The sequence below is a fragment of the Mixophyes fleayi genome, chromosome 4 (genome assembly GCF_038048845.1).
Source record: "Mixophyes fleayi isolate aMixFle1 chromosome 4, aMixFle1.hap1, whole genome shotgun sequence".
In the NCBI taxonomy this organism is placed as follows: Eukaryota; Metazoa; Chordata; class Amphibia; order Anura; family Limnodynastidae; genus Mixophyes; species Mixophyes fleayi.
In genome coordinates, this window is record NC_134405.1 from 185777788 (window position 1) to 185794975 (window position 17188).

The window sequence follows — 17188 nt, forward strand, 5'->3', positions numbered from 1 at the left end:
TGATAAACAAACAAGCATCTTACATAGGATTTTACATAAGAAAACTCAGTAAGCAGGGTTTGCTACTATAGGAACATATACAGCCCATGACATTTATGTTAAAGAGCAATGTTGTAAAGTGTACAGAAGCATGCTGGGATGTGTTTAATTTCTAGAATGATTGCCTGAATGTAGCATTTATGCTCAACAGCATCGAAGCATTTCGCTGTATGTATAACCAGAATAATCTACAATAATCTTTCAGGACATGATGTTTTGCCACATTCAGTATGACTGCAGTGTGTCACTTTGCTTATCATTTATTGTAATTATAACTGTTTTTTATTCAGTTCTTAGTGTCACACTAGACATAGCAATGCATACGCATTTTGATGGACCAATGGAATGTTGTAAATGTTGTAAAATTATAGCCACATCCCCACACATGCTGGTCACGGCCACTGGTGGTGTGGCGTGGAAACTTCCCTTCTCAAATCCTGCGTTTGCCCCTGAAATTATTCATATAATAATACTTAAATATTAATGAATAATTAATAATAAAATGTATTATTATATAAAGGTAATAATTAAAATTTAGTAATACATAGATAGATAGATAGATAGATAGATAGATAGATAGATAGATAGATAAATATATCATCATTATTGTTTAAGTGGAACCACAAATTCTGCAGTGCCAGGCAGCATATAAATCACAAAAACTGAAGTTAAACATAATAACAAATTACAAGTATCAATCATACAAGTACAATTAGCAAATACACAAGTACAGATTCAATAAATACAAATAAAACAAAAAAATTTCATTAATACAAGTGAAACACAACAATTACATTCAAGGTAGACAAAGGATGAGCAGGGAGTTCAACAATTGGGGAGCAGTATTGGAGATGTCCTGGAAAAATTAGTGAGAGATGATTATTAGATGGGAGGAGAGGTGTATTTTAATTATCATATCTAATATATATAAGCCTAGCGGTGTGTGTTAGTGTGTGTGTGTGTATGTAAAAAACTATTTTCTCAGAAAGGGCTCATCCAATTGACCTGAAATTTGGTATACTGACATTATTTGACAAAAAAATTATAATAGTGAAGTCCGTTAACTTCCATCATCCCCCCTTACCCCTGTGGGAGGGGTAGTAAAGGCTAAATTTGCGAGTTGAGGGCTCAAACTCTTTTTTGTGAGGTAATTTTACCTCATGAACACACATGCGTAGTATACTTAACACATCACATCATTACTGTGCTACCCGCCTTCCTAACAACTTGGCAAACACCTACTATTACTACTCACGCCTTACTAACAAGTTGGCAAAAATTACTACTCAGGCTCTACTGACAAGTCCGCAAAAAACTACTACTGACGCTTTCCTAACAAGTCAGCAAAAATTACTACTCACGCTGTACTAATAAGTCCGCGAAATATAAACCACAATCCAACTTCTATAGCCCTCACTATCAAACAATAGCAAACAAATTCATTATCTTATTTTTATTTTTTTATTCTTATTTAAATGGGGAGGTCAAAAAAATACGCAAATGAAGAAGAGAGGCGAAGGGCGAAAACTGCCCAAATGCGCAAATCAAGACAGAGTCAGGGTGAAGATATGCGAGAGCAGGAAAGAGAGGCAAATAGAATTGCAATAAGACAGTTAAGAGAGAGTCAGAATGACCAGATGCGAGAGCAGGAAAAAGAGGCAAATAGAATTGCAATGAGACAGTTAAGAGACAGTCAGAATGACCAGATACGAGAACAGGAAAGGCAGACAAGTAGAGTTGGAATGACACAATTAAGAGAGAGTAAGAGTGACGAGATGCGAGAGCAGGAAAGAGAGGCAAATAGAGTTGGAATGAGACAGTTAAGGGAAAGTCAGACTGAAGAGATGCGAGAGAAGGAAAGGCAGTCAAAAAGAGATGGAAGGAGACGATTAGCTGACGCTAAAAAGAAAAAGTTAATGACAGATGCATTACCTTTAAAACAAAGACCAGCACTACTGTGGAAACATGAATGTAAGATGTGAGTTTTGTAACTCAAAGAATTTTTTGGCAGAAAGGCCACAAGATGAAAAATTTACTCAATGCTGCCAGAAAGGAAAAGTTAGATTACAACAGCAGGATTTTCCTGACATTCTAAAAAAATTGATGACAGAGAAAAAAATTGATAAGTATAGCAAACTATTTATTGAAAACATAAGAAATTATAATAATTATTTTGCTTTTTGCATCAATGGGAGCTGCTATAACTACACCAAAAGGAAATGAACCTTATTGCTTTCGCATTCAAGGTCAGATTTATCATAGAACTGTACTTTACATCCAGAAGATGGGCAACGAAAGTTTGCTCAACTTTACATACTTGATACTGACGATGCTTCAAAGGAGAGAGAGCAGATATGCCTGAAAATAAAGATTGCGATGAGCGTATTATGGAAAAAATTGAGAAATTACTAAGAGAAATTAATAAGTTGGTGGAGGCGTACAGAATGTTACATGAGGTTGAAAAAGATGCTAAAAGGGAAGCAATGAGGAATAATATGGAGATGCCTAATATTATGATGGCGATTAAACAAGACCGAAAACAAGATCCTCGATGTTACAACGTAGCAAGAGTGAGTGAAGTAGCTGTGGTATTTGAAAATATGGATGGGGAACCTCCGTTTAATAGAGATATTTTGGTTCATTTAAGACCAAAACCAGGAGTTCCTCCTTTGAAAAGACTGAGCATTCTTGATCCCAATCTTGATGCTATGGTGTATCCACGTTTCTTTCCGCGTGCAGAACAAAACTGGAGCACTGAAATTAAATTGATTGGAGCGAATAAGAATGATCGCTTGACTATGATGATGTTTTACAGCTAGAAGTTGTCCGTAAGAGATGAGTGCAATCCTCTACTCAATGGTGGAAAATGACTCAGCAATATATTGTTGATGCTTATATCAAAGTTGAAGCAAATAGATTGAATTGGATCAAAACCCATCAAAAAGATTTGCGAGTAGAACAGTACAGTGGCTTGATGGACCACATTAATGAAAGAGCTGAAGAGAGGAATTCCTCCAGGGAAAATGGTCATTTTACCATCTTCTTTTGAGGGAAGCCCGAGAAATATGCAACAAAGATACCAGGATGCAATGGCTATTGTGACTAAATTTGGGAAACCAGATATATTCATAACTATGACATGCAATCCAAAATGGCAAGAAATTGTCGAAAACCTGGAGCCTTAGCAACAGGTAGAACATAGACCTGATATGGTAGCGAGGGTTTTTAATTTAAAACTTAAAAGTTTACTTGAAGAATTGAATGAAGGACTATTTGGAATGCAAGTGGCAAGAGTTCACTCTATTGAATTTCAAAAGCGTGGACTTCCACATGCACATATTTTATTAATTATGGATTCAGAGTCAAAGTTAAAGACAGTGGAAGATATTGATAAGATGGTGTCGGCTGAGATACCTGATAAAGAAAAATTTCCACGACTGTATGAAATCGTCACCAAAAATATGATTCATACGCCATGTGGCTTGAGAAACCCCCAGTCCCCATGCATGGACAACGGAAAATGCATGAAGAATTTTCCAAAAGATTTTTGTAATGCAACAGTAGGAAATCTAAACGGTTATCCAAAATATATGAGAAGAAAAGGGGTTGAGCATGACATGAATGGAAAAATATTTGACAATTCATGAATTGTACCTTACAACGCATATTTGTTACTGAAATATAATTGCCACATCAATGTTGAGGTGTGTGCATCAATACAAAGTTTGAAGTATTTGTTTAAATACGTATATAAAGGACATGATTGTTCCAGTGTTAAAATTAAAGTAGATAAACATGATGAGCCTGCGAAGCATGTAGGTTCGAGATATGTGAGTGCTCCCGAAGCAATATGGAGAATATTTGCATTTCCAATGCACATGCAGACACATGCCATCGAGAAATTCCTGAACATTTTGTTTTTGAAAAGGGAATTTGGAAAAAGAGACAGAGAGGAGGACACAAGGTGATTGGAAGAATGTACTCGGTGGGGTTAAAAGAAGAAGAGAGATATTATTTGAGATTAAATTTGCTACACGTCAAGGGAGCTACAAGCTTCCAAGATTTGAGAACTGTTGTTGGTGAAGTGGAATATTTGACTTTTTGTGAAGCGGCAAAAGCAAGAGGATTTTTGCTTGATGATACGGTGTGGAAGTCGACTATGGAAGATGCAGTTGTGTGTAGTATGCCTTAGCAGCGACGAGATTTATTTGCATACATTTGCGTGTTTGGCTCTCCGATCCACGCAAATTGTATGAAGAATTTAAACAAGATATGATGGAAGATTACTGTCACAGACTTCATTCGCAAGACCCTACTTGCAATGAATGTGAGGGCTATGCCCTTAGAGATATTAATGATGTGTTAGCTTCCCATCGATGAGATGCACACATTACGGACTTCCGAGTCCTCCAGTTTATTTGCCAGAGATTGATCAAGAAATTGATCAAGAAAAAGAAAGGCAGCAAGCAGAAGAAATGAGCCTTACGTTGAATGAAGGGCAGAGAAATGCATATGACAAGATAACGAAAGCAATTTCAAATAAACCTCTAAGTGAGAATTTGTTCTTTATTGATGGCCCTGGAGAAAGTGGAAAAACGTACCTTTATGCTAATTTGATCCATTTTATGAATGGGATAGAAGAGAAAGTGATTACTGCTGCCACGACAGGCATTGCAGCTAATCTTCTAAATGGAGGAAGGACAGTCCATTCCTTATATGGACTTCCAATTCCAATTAATAAAACATCTATATCCAGAGTTAAGCCGACATCCGATCAGGCTAAGAGCCTTCAGCTCGCAAAATTATTTATAATTGATGAGTGCACAATGGTTTCTAACCATACACTCAATACAATAGATCGTCTTTTGAGAGAAGTGATGAAGAATAATATACCCTTTGGGGGGAAAGTTATTTTACTGGCAGGTGACTTCAGACAATGCTTGCCGGTTCTACCGCATACAATGAGAGCTGCCATTGTGCAAGGAAGCATTAAGTTTTCGAGCACATGGAGGCAATTTAAAAGACTTGAATTGAAGATTAATCAGCGATCGGAAGATCCTGAATACAGTGATTGGTTGTTGAAGTTGGGAGATGGAGCTTTTACAAATGAAGATGAATTTAACGAAGAAACGATTGAGATACCACACGACATGGTATGCGATGATATTGTTAAGGAGATATTTGGCGAGAACATTTTGATCGACATGGTTAAATCTATGTCCAATCGAGCAATTTTGTGTCCCTTAAATGAGGACGTTGATAAACTTAATGAAAAGGTGATGGAAATAATGGAAGGTGAATGTATGATTTATTTGAGTGATGATGCAGTACAAGCAGACGATGACACTGAGAAAGAAAATTTCCCAGTTGAGTTTTTGAATACCTTGACTCCTTCCGGAATGCCAAGGCACAGATTAAGATTGAAAGTTGGAAGCATTATTATGCTATTGAGAAATCTGAATGTTAAGAGAGGACTGTGCAATGGCACTCAATTAGTAGTGACAGCACTGAAAACGAATGTGATACAAGCAGAAGTTTTGACTGGCTCTGCTGAAGGAGAGAAGGTGATGATACCTCGGATTGACTTATGTCCATCCGAAACAGGACTGCCGTTTAAGCTAAGACGGTGGCAGTTCCCTTTGAAGGCGGCATTTGCTATCACCATTAACAAGTCACAGGGTCAAACACTTGACCGTGTGGGTATTTATTTACCAGAGCCTGTCTTTGGTCATGGACAATTGTATGTCGCATTTTCATGAGTACGGAGAAGCAGTGATGTGAAAGTGCAGGTTATGAATACTGCCCTTCAAGGAAGACTGATTGAGCACAGCGATAAGGTGTTTAGCAGAAACGTTGTGTATCGAGAGGTTTTAGAACAGTAAGACGATGGAGATTAAGGATGTGGCGATGAAGATTAAGGATGAGGTGATGGAGAAGAATGATGAGGTGGTGACATGTGGACAAAACCACGTTAAAAAAGGGCGCTTACGTCGGGAAGTAACGCTCTTCCCCTGAGGAGGCCTGACCTAGCCCCAAATGCATGACAAGAATCTTTTTAACACCTTAAGTAGCTTGATTTGACTAGAATGCATGAGTATCATGCACGGGTTAACTTATATAATATATTGGCATTAAACAATTTTTATCAGTAATAATTTAATAACATTTTGTAATAATATTATATGCATTATTAATAATTAAAGGTAGATATGGGATATTTATATAGTTATTTTTGGCTATAAACGTGAGTGTTGTTGCTTTTAATTGTGTGTTTTTCTTAGTTATGATATTATTTAAGCTAAATGTACATGTATGAACTTATAGATTGGTTGAAGGGTATATTTTAGTTTTAATTATACTCAAACTATGTTAAGTACTAGTGGGTTGCTTGTTTTTAAGATTGTCTTTTTCTGAGACTTTGCAGTATCTTACATCCCCAGCTGCATTTTGTATCTGCAATATAAAGTGTATTTTTCACTGTTCTTATTTGTTAATTTTATTTTTGGTTTAAAAAGTCTAATAAACAAGATTGCATGAAAAGTGCAAAAAACTGCTAAAAAATGCTAGTTATTAGAAAATTTATGAAAAAAAAAGGCAGCTTAAAAAATGTGTAGAAATTAGATAATACATTACACATTCACTTCTCTGACGTCTGTGTTTATATTTGGCAAGAAGAGAGAGGTTTGTATTTCATAAAAATAATGGCACACCTAGGTAGTGTCCTCATGGATATTATTCACGTCTCCCGGGCACGCTACATGCAATATTTTTTCAAAAAGCATAGACCTATAAAGCCTTATGCATATATGTATAAATAATAGAAATGTGACACTGATAATTTCATTATACTAAAATTAGACTATCACCATTATTACATGAATAACACACCTTAATGTGGGGCAATATTGTGTATACAAGCTCAAAACAATAATCATCAATAGAAAATACTTTTTAAAAATGATACTGTTTTTCCATACACAATCTTATTAGTATGTATGGTTAGTGCTTCCTATGTCATTATTAACACACCCATTCAGTGTGCTTTTTCTTTGCTTGTAGTGCTAGCTTGCATATTTATATGTAACCAGTACAAATTAACACTGGATGAGTTACTATAACTATATAAATAGGGCTAAACATGACAATATAATTAATAGAGAAATGTAACATTAACATTAGGTGGCTAACAAATTTCAAATGAGAGAAAAATACAGGAAAAAACAAAACAAAAAAATCCCTTCAGTTCTCTAAATAACTAAATTTAAACTACCGTAAATAAAAAAATCAAATAATGGGCCCATTGCTACTTTTGCTGTTGCAGTACATTTTTCATGTGGATGCAATTGTTATGTGCGTATTGTCGCTAACCAATAACGATTGTCGAACCTCGATTTGTGTTTCCAAAGCACAAAGATTCATTCGCAATAAGTGGAATAATATGCTCAAGCGAAGTAATAGTAAATACAGCCGTTACTTATCGCAGGCGCTCTGGATCCAGTGCAGTCATTCAATCCTGAAGTCTGGGGACAAGAAGTCTGCACTCTGGATCACAAGCTGCTGCTTATATACACAATCAAATACAGTAATACAATGAAGATGGTATAGCTTGCATCTATTGGTCCGGGTCTCAGGAATGTCCAAGGGGTCGTCAATCATTGGCTGGTTCATCCTAAGGAATCCAAAGGAGGGGGTCATCTCTGCAGGGGGTATGCTCTGCTCTTCCCGCCTGGATTCCTTAGTCTTAAGTAGTTCATAATTCCCTATCATTCATAACTTGCGTATGCACTCTGCGATTCCCTCGCAGAGTGAACCAAACAGTAGGATATGTAATAAGGTTCATTATGATACCACTCATGATGTTATTCCTTTAACCCATTCCGTGTATTTCACTAATATGCATGTAACTCTGATATAACATATAAATACTACTATATTTCGACATAACTGACTATGTGTTGCAATTACCATTAATGTGTACTATTTTATAAGTATGCGTGTTTGTGCGAATGTATGGTAAAAGACCGATTACTGTTGCTGCCACGTGCAGTGGATGCGTACGCCCTTTCACGCCGTAGCGTGCCCTTGTACGTCATAGCGTACCGTACGCATCTTTTCAGACAAAGACAACCAGGTTTGCTAGACTTTAATTGAAATGACTTTATCCAATTTGCTGACTTCGACACAGTATAAAAATTTCTTCCATAATAAGCTAGATGTCTGTGACAGAACCAGAATCAATGCTAGGCAAGGGTATTCAAGTATCCTGCATAAAGGGAACAGAAGAACAAGTGCAAACAATCAGTCTGCTGTCCAAACCATAGTCACCTAATGTGAAGACTATAGATATGGGCATCCTGATTTCATAGGGTACCACTACCAGCTGGAAATTTTTAAATTACAGCACAGACTCTGATAGGGAACGGGCAATATATCTACTATACTTTTCTTGACATAGACGCTATATACTTTTTTTGATTTTGAGTCACATCTGTCTGGGTTGCACCTTTGACTTCCAAGCTGTATAGCTCTATTACCTTCTTGTTTTGGGATGTTGACAGCACAGACAACTGTAAAATAAGTACGGACAGGTGGCTGCCCAGAACGTCTTGATTTAAGTATGTTATTAAAACACTTAAAGATTTTATTCTTACTGGAGCCTATGCACTGAATGCCCGTCGCCCAGTGGATTTAAATTAAATACAGCCCCCCCATAGGGAAAGAGTGGGTGCTTTAATCATTTAAATTAACTTTATTGAGATTCTTACCTGTGAAGCTGCCGGCTTCTGCTCCTCCGTGTCAGTGATAGGCTGGGTGTGTGAGATGCTTTGCTGTGATATCACATTAGCGCCAAATTGCCAGCCTGACACAAAGGATCAGAAGCCAGGAACTTCACATTACTGACACAGCTTCCACCAACACTTAGTTCCTCCACAACATATTAAAAGTAAAGGGGGAAGGGTTTCTAGGAGCATGCTCTGGAACCGCCCTATGGCACCCAGAACGCTTCCACTGGCTCTAGTTAAGGAAGCTATGTTAACTTAAGCAGCATGATTTTTCATCTTAATGTTTTAACACATGCAGAATGTGGGAGCAAAGTAGGAGGGAAACCTGGTGGCACAGCATAGCAGTTTTTTACGTAGTTTTTATGACATAGGATACAGAACAATGAAAGGTAGTGTTATCCATAGCCACTCGGTATCTTATGATTGACATTTACAATTTAACCTTGTCCCCCACCAGCCACAGAAAATAATGTTTTTAGTTTAAGTAATGCTGGTAGCTGATGGGTAATAAACACTATTAATGTTACTTTCATTGTCTGGTACCCATGCCAGGGAACACAGTCTGTTAAAATATTTGCTGTAATTAACCTCAAAGGGTGAAGTACTAGTGTTTTGTTAATTGCCAGGTAAGCCTGCTATTGCAGCACAGGGGTTGTATTAAAAATTGTAGCAGTTATCCAGAAAAAAAGTTGAAATATGAATTTAATTAATTAATTGGTGTAATTAATTTCCAGGAATTTATCTGATGTAAAACATTGGCTGGTGCAAAATAATGAGTGTTTGTTTTATGTTTACTGTCAAAGCTTGTGATTTATGTATCAAATAAAGAGTGAAGGTAATGTCACAGCCAGGTTGCCAATTAATCCCTGTATAAATATATGTGTGTGTCTCCGATATCAATAATAATTAAAATGGAAAATGTAATTTCTTACAATGCAGGATCAAAGAAGAGGTCTATGAAATTGTAGCCGACCATCTCCTCCTATTTTTATTTCTAAACTCTGATGACCTCATACCAAAAAAAGAAAACCTTAGTTCTAGTATGTGTGGCTGAGATTAACATCCTTATTCCCAATCAAGAACTTCTGCTCCTTGCCCTGGCTTCCAAGACTGATAGTTTACATCACACATTGGCTCCTGTGCATAGAAATCTATCTACTGCCTTAACATCTGAGCCTGAGATTCACCTGCCTACATAATGCCAGACAGATTACTTGCCAAGGCCATAGTGTGAGATGTTCTGTCAACCTCTAACCTTGAATCATATTGATTGGTAACTCCTTTTCTGAGTCTGTTTCCTGCTTTTCCTGTTTGTTTTGACACCTTTTTTTCATTAGAATGTGTTAAAGGGTCCTGTCTGTTTGAGCCCTCCCTTCTTTTTCCTGTCTGATGGTACTTATAGGTTATCTCTCGCTGAAACAACAATGATCTAGAGGCTAGCCTCTGATAAAAACATATGCAATAACAATTCTTAAAGTAGCTTTAATGGTTATTCATCTTACTTTGATTCCATTTGAATTTGAATCTGATGAGTTCATTTAATGCTGAGTTTCCAGATGTAGTTTGAAGATTGTTTCCCAGTACATTGCAAATGAGCCCACAAATTAGCCATCTATTTCTCACCCCAAGCTCAATGTAAGGAGGGATTTACACTTGTGCAGATTATTAGCTTGGTCTATATTACTGGAGGAGGCTTCCTGATCTGCAGACTTATTTGTGTGCACTTCTATCTGGTTGCAGTCTTGTTTAAATTTGCCTCCTTGTCCTGAACACCTTTTAGATTTTCTGAGCTTGATCCTTTATAACCCGGCATACATTGTTGGCTTCAACTGTTGACCATGGCTTTAGTCTAGACAACCTGTGGCTCTCCAGGTGTTGTGAAATTACAAGCCCCAGCATGTTCTACCATCAGATAGCAAGAAGGATGCTTGCAATCTACGTGTGTATTGTACTGCCACATTTTTACAGGATTCCCACGCAATACTCTATATTCTATACAAATGTCATACAGTAATTTACATGTGGACTGTACTGCTGGCATATTTTTACAGGATTCCCACACATTACACTGTACGATGTAATCATTTCATACTTACATTAAGGTCCTTGTGTACTGCAGTGCTGCAATAGTAAAGGATTCCCACTCAATTCTCATAGCATACCCTGTGTTGTGTATCTCACACTTCACAAAGTTAATATTTGCAGATTATTCTTTCCTATTTAAAAAAAACCTTGAAAAATACTACCAGGTTTGGTAACAAACATAGTCATTTAATTTTGTAAAACATAACTTAATTTCTTAAAATAATAACATTTTTTATTTTGATAATATTCTGAAAATGTACACAAAACAATTAAAAAAATCACTGCATGACTCCATTTATCATCTGCTCCATCTTGGCCACAGCATATTACAAAGTGGCCAACTGTTGGAGGATGTTACTACACACCTCTCGCATACTTTCAGACTGCTGTTTGTGTAAGAGAGGAAGCAAAGTTTATTCAAGCAACAATATAGGGAATTGTTTTTAAATTATTTTTATTATATTTATTATTTTATTTAATATGACATATTGAACTATAGAGTTCTTGCAGCACAAGTACCTGCTTATGGAATGTTCTGTAAATTATAATTGCACACAGATATACAAGGTGACTGAAAATGAGTCAGACTCCACTGTCCGTTAGGTAACAGAAAAATAATTATCCTATTTTGAATTGCACAGTTTAACGACTGGAGAAAAAAGTTTCTCCTCACAAAGTTGATGTGAAATACAAAGAGAAAATGCCTACATTATATTTATATGAATTACAAAATGGTGGACCGGCATTGTTTAGCCATGAATGATTAAGAAAAATTCAAGTTGACTGGCAGTCTATTAAAACACTGAAGGTGTCAATGTCAAAAGTATCAAATAGTGACACTATTATTAAGAAATTAAATCAATTGTTAACCCATATTTCAAAAAGGTATTGGAATACTCAAAGGAATGAAAGCCAGCAACTCTGTCAAATATATTTGATCTAAAGGTGTTAAGGCTAACGGCCGCTGACATAAACTTTAATAACTGGTAGTGAGTGGTCTTCACCTATAGCAGCCGCATAAACTCAATACCAATGGGAAGTATAGTTTATTTCTTTACTTAATTTATGGTCCTATTCTTTACATTTGGATTTCTGAATTAATTTCTCAACCATTCTGCTGGGGCTCAAATATGAGTGTCATATGGGCTTATTACATTTAAAACGAAAAATGTCCTTGTATATATAAACATCTTGATACATAATTTGAATGTGGTGTTTTGTGACAGGAATCGGAGTAAGCATGACCTGGATTGATGTCTACAAACTACAAAAACACTGCCAAGACCAATCAGGACACTTAAAGTTCTATAGATACTACCGGAGATTAATGACTCCTAATACACTCTCTTGAGAAAGTCTGTCATACAGATGAAGCGCATTGAGGCACAGCCACAGCACACAGGACATCTGGCTTAGGGCGTGCGTTCCACAGTGGAACACATGCGATCTGTGCTCTCTTCTTCACAGCGTGGAACATACAACAACCTGTCTACACTGGGTATGCAGCTTACGAACAGGAAAACATAACGTTTTAAAATGTTATGGTAGAATTGCACTAGTCTTAATACCAACATTGTGGACTAGAAACCTTCACACTTTATATACTGTTGAACATCGTTATAAACCTGAAAGACTGCTGACAAACAGACCCTTCTAGGAACCACTATTATTGGACTATTATTTTGATTTAACAAAGAACCATTACAGTGTTGTTCATCTTTGTCATACGAGTTAAAATTTATCTGTGATAGAGAGATTGTAGATACTCCAGCGGACTCATGTGCAATATGTGAGACCTTTGCATTCTAGCTCATTTAAGTCACCAAAAGGTTTAAACACAGTGATTGAATATATTCTAATAATATTACTGTTAATAGAGGAATTAATTTTTTAGCCAAACATATTCTGATCTTGGAAATAAAAATATGTACTTTTAGGAGTCACCCATGTATTGTTACTTTAGCTAAATAAAGTATTTTTATTGATGTAGTGTATGACAATAAATTTGATTTTATAACTAGTTAGTTTAAGGTTTAGTACACATAATCAACATACAAATATATTCTTCTCTCCCCCTTTCCATCCCCCAGTTACTGGTTTAATTTAAACAAAACAATTTCTATACATATACACCCATCATCAAATCACAAGTTGTAATACTACTAAGTCAATGAGCACCTACTATATTTTTGTTTATTAAAAGGGGGGACCCCCTTGGTGTGAGCTGCTCTTGCACAAATAGGAAGAGAGCACAGTCCCTTGAATAATCCAATAGTTCTAGGACTGCATTTTGGAGGCACATGCAGATATATTGGGGGCAGGGGGCATTGCTTTGCTACACTTATTCGGCCCATTAAGTCAGACACCTGTAGAATAGCAAACTTTGCCTAGGCCTAGGCAAAGACAAGTAAAGAAAAGCTTTCCGAGTCCTACACTATTATGCTGCAAAACAAAATAATTAATATTATACTAGATAATAAAACCAAGATACTTACATTCTTCTGAAGGGGTCTGGGATGTACCTGCCTCCTCCACCAGGGGCTCATCCATGGGCTCTTCCTGCGGGGACTGCTCCATGAGCGCCTCCATAATTATATGAGGTCTCTTCCAATCTTCTTCCAAGGCATCTTCATCCGGGAGTGGGGAAGGGGCTGCCTCCTCCTCGGACCACACCCTAGCCTCCTGATTACAGCGGTAGAGGCGTTCTGTTTGAAAAAATATGACACTTTAGTGTTTTCTGACATTCTCTCTCTCTGCTACATACATAGATATAATGTTAGGTTTCAATGTTAATTATCAAATACTACACATGGAGCATTACTCCATCATTAACCAAATACATACACCTATACACCACTTGCATATGAACTGGACCTGAGAGGTTTATGAAAACTTCAGTATCTTAAAATAATCACTTCCTTATACTGAAACATCATTATTACATAGCTGTCCAATGAAGCTTATTATAAGCCACATTATTAGAAACAATACTTTCTCTTCTACAATGGGATATAACTTTATAATCAGTTTATTACAACTGATCCCTTCATCCCGTTAATACCATATCTTTAATGGCTGATTACCTCTCACCTGTCCTTAATGGATCATCTGCCATTCAATCACAAGAGTGAGCCAAAGCCAGGCAATTAGGGACGTTACAACGCCTAGACTTAAGTGTTCCCACACAACAAATAGCAGGAGAGAACGCCTCTGCAGACACTATGTAAAGCTGAATAGACAAGCATGCCTTGCCATTTTGTGATGAAGTCTCTATATTACCTATATATTTGTCAGTACATCACCAATATTATTGGTACTGGACTTGGAGAACATGCCATCTGAAAAAAGATGGCTGGGCATAGTCAATCCTCCTCCTCCACCACCAAGGGTTGGCAACCAAACTTCTCCCAATGCGAGGTGGTAGTACTTGTGGAACTGGTGGTGGTTAGGCTGCACAATACCAACCGCCAGCTATCATCATCGGCTAAGTATCGCATTTGGGAGGACATCACGTACAGGTCAATGCCGTGGTTCCAATTAGGAGGTCTCTGACTAAGGTCAAGAAACAGTAAGCGAGCAAAAAAATTTTTATTATTATTATTACTATTATTATTATATTGTTCTCTGCATACATAGTAGACTTCTTACAATATTGTAAACAAATGTTGGGCAAGGCATGGGAAGAGCAAGACCAAAATCTTTCATAAATATAGAATTTTAAAAATTGCAAGCTTTCATTGCACGTTTTTAAACATGATTATGACTGTGTAACATTCTGTGATTATTGTGTGACCTTTAGACCCAAGTATATGAAACTTGTTTTTACCAACATACATTGCAACATTCTTCCTTTGAACATTTCACACAGGTGACAAGACTTTAAGGGCTAGATTTACTAAACTGCGGGTTTAGAAAAGTGGAGATGTTGCCTATAACAACCAATCAGATTCTAGCTTTCATTTTTTTTTTAGTACATTCTACAAAATGACAGCTAGAATCTGATTGGTTGCTATAGGAAAGATCTCCACTTTTCAAACCCGCAGTTTAGTAAATATACCTCTAAGTGTAGTTTCAAGAACAAGCTCAGAAACCACTGCAGGCATGCTAGGGGAACAGGCTGTGGTCAGGTGGCTTTCTTGGACCTCAGTCCTCTGGAGCACCCAACATTGGCTTGCTTCAACGATCAATTGGTGCAGCTTGTGGGGCATATTGACACTGATGAGAGCCTCCCTCCAACCGCACAACACTCCCAGGAGCCAACGGCATCTGCAAGTGGGTAAAATTTATCTCAGATTGATTGACGAGGATTATCCCAGCATAAAATCAGTCTGGTCTGGGTGAATTATTTGGTTATCACATTTTTCAATGTGATAGCCAGCATTAAATTGAGAATTTTAACATCTGTAGTTAGTAGAGATATGGGTTGATAAGACTGAGGAAGTAATGGATTCTTGCCTTATTTTGGAATGAGAACAATTAGGGCCTCAGACATAGATGGCGGTAGTGATGGTGAAGTCAATAAATTATTAAACATTTCAAGTAGCATGGGGATAAAAAATGTCTAAATTTTTTTGACAAGCTTCACAGGCCACCAATCCACACCGAGGGGAGTTATTATTGGGGAAGGACAAAATCCTCCATTGTAATGGGGGAATCAATGAATGAAAGCGATTCTGCATTTAATTTATGAAGGCGCACCTGACCAAGATAGTCCGACAGGAAAATATCTTACCCAGGAGCTGTACAAATACTTATAGGGGCATATTCAATTAAGTGCAAAGTACCTCCAGAACGGACCAGAAGGCACTTCACATTACCGCAACATCGCAGATTTCCCTTCTCCCCTAATAGGGATGTGAAGGGAAATCCTCGAAGTTGCACTACCGTAATAACAAAAAACATGCAGGCACACATAGCCGCAATGTCCGTGGCTAATTGAAAATGCCCCATAGTATCCATAAAAACATCAGCAATTTTGTCACTTCAGAAGCACTGGACACCTTGATCATCTAAAATAGCAGTGATAGTGGTATTTTGCAATTCTGTTTAGGCCAAAAAAGTTGCTTTTGTCCCCCTGAGCATACTCAGCATGCCTGGAGAAAAGGAATAGTCAATTATCAAATAAGTACTCAGCCCACTTCCCTTGAGTATGTAGCAATCGTAGTCTTTCAGAGGATAAATGAGTGGAGAGATAAGTAATTTCTAGATCACGACATGTCTGCTCTAATTGAGTATCTTTTTCCCTGAAAAACTTCTTACGCCTCATTACCCTGTTAAAATATGGTGTCTCTAAAGAATGCTTTAGAAGCATCACAAAGTATGGGGGACTGCACTGTAACTATGTTAAATGCAAAATAACCCTCCCAGTCAGCCACCAAGTCACTACCCATTCCCATGCGGGTAATCCAGAAGGGATTGTGCTTCCAGAATTTATTACCTGAAAATGCTGTAAAGTATACTCCGAACAATATAGGGGAATAGTCAGAGATAACCCTGGAGAGGTATTCCACCTCCCTAACCAGACTGTGGGAGCTTAGGGCAAAGTCAATACGGGACAGAGAGTGTTGTGACGTAGAGTGGCAAAAAATTGTTGAGCATGGGGAGATCTTCAGCCAGTACCAATTCAGTTACAAGCCTGGCAAAGTCCCCAAACCTATTGGTAGAGGAAGTTTCCCTCTACTTGTCAAGACCAGCATCCATAACATTATTGAAGTCACCCATACAAATTACAGGTGAATGTGAAGAGAAAACAATGAATGTAGCAGTTGTTTTTTTTTGAGTTCATCAGTATTGAAAGGTGGAGGAATGTAAATTGCCAATGCACGAAGAAACATAGTGACCGAAAAGGTCAATATGAATCTGTTCCAACTCAAAATGTAAGTGTCTTTTTCCTAATATGGATACTCCCTGAAATGGACGGCGTGGTAATCCCACCCAGGGCTTTTTAGGAGCTAGTACACAACTTGCAATAAGCTGAGTTTCTACCAGGCATGCTATGTCGTTGTATTTCTTGACCTGAGCTAAAACAAAAGATCTTTTAACCTTGTCATTGAGACCCCTCACATTTCAGGAGAGCAGATGAAGTCCCCCGGTGTCACGCATAATTGGATCCATCACTTACAAGGCATGAACAGGTCACACATGCATCAAACGTGCTCAGCCTTGCATAGACAGAAAATTGGAAAGCAAAACATGTAAGCAGCACAGTCCCCCATACCATACATATGTACAAAAATGTGCAGTAATCCTCTGAGGGTTACTATACCCCAACCCACATACAA

The 17188-nt window shown here is 37.5% G+C and overlaps 1 pseudogene; it reads left to right on the forward strand.

Moving 5' to 3' along the window:
- Positions 1 to 2905: 2905 nt before the first annotated feature.
- Positions 2906 to 5956, forward strand: LOC142150783 (uncharacterized; annotated as a pseudogene).
- The last annotated feature ends 11232 nt before the right edge of the window (positions 5957 to 17188 follow it).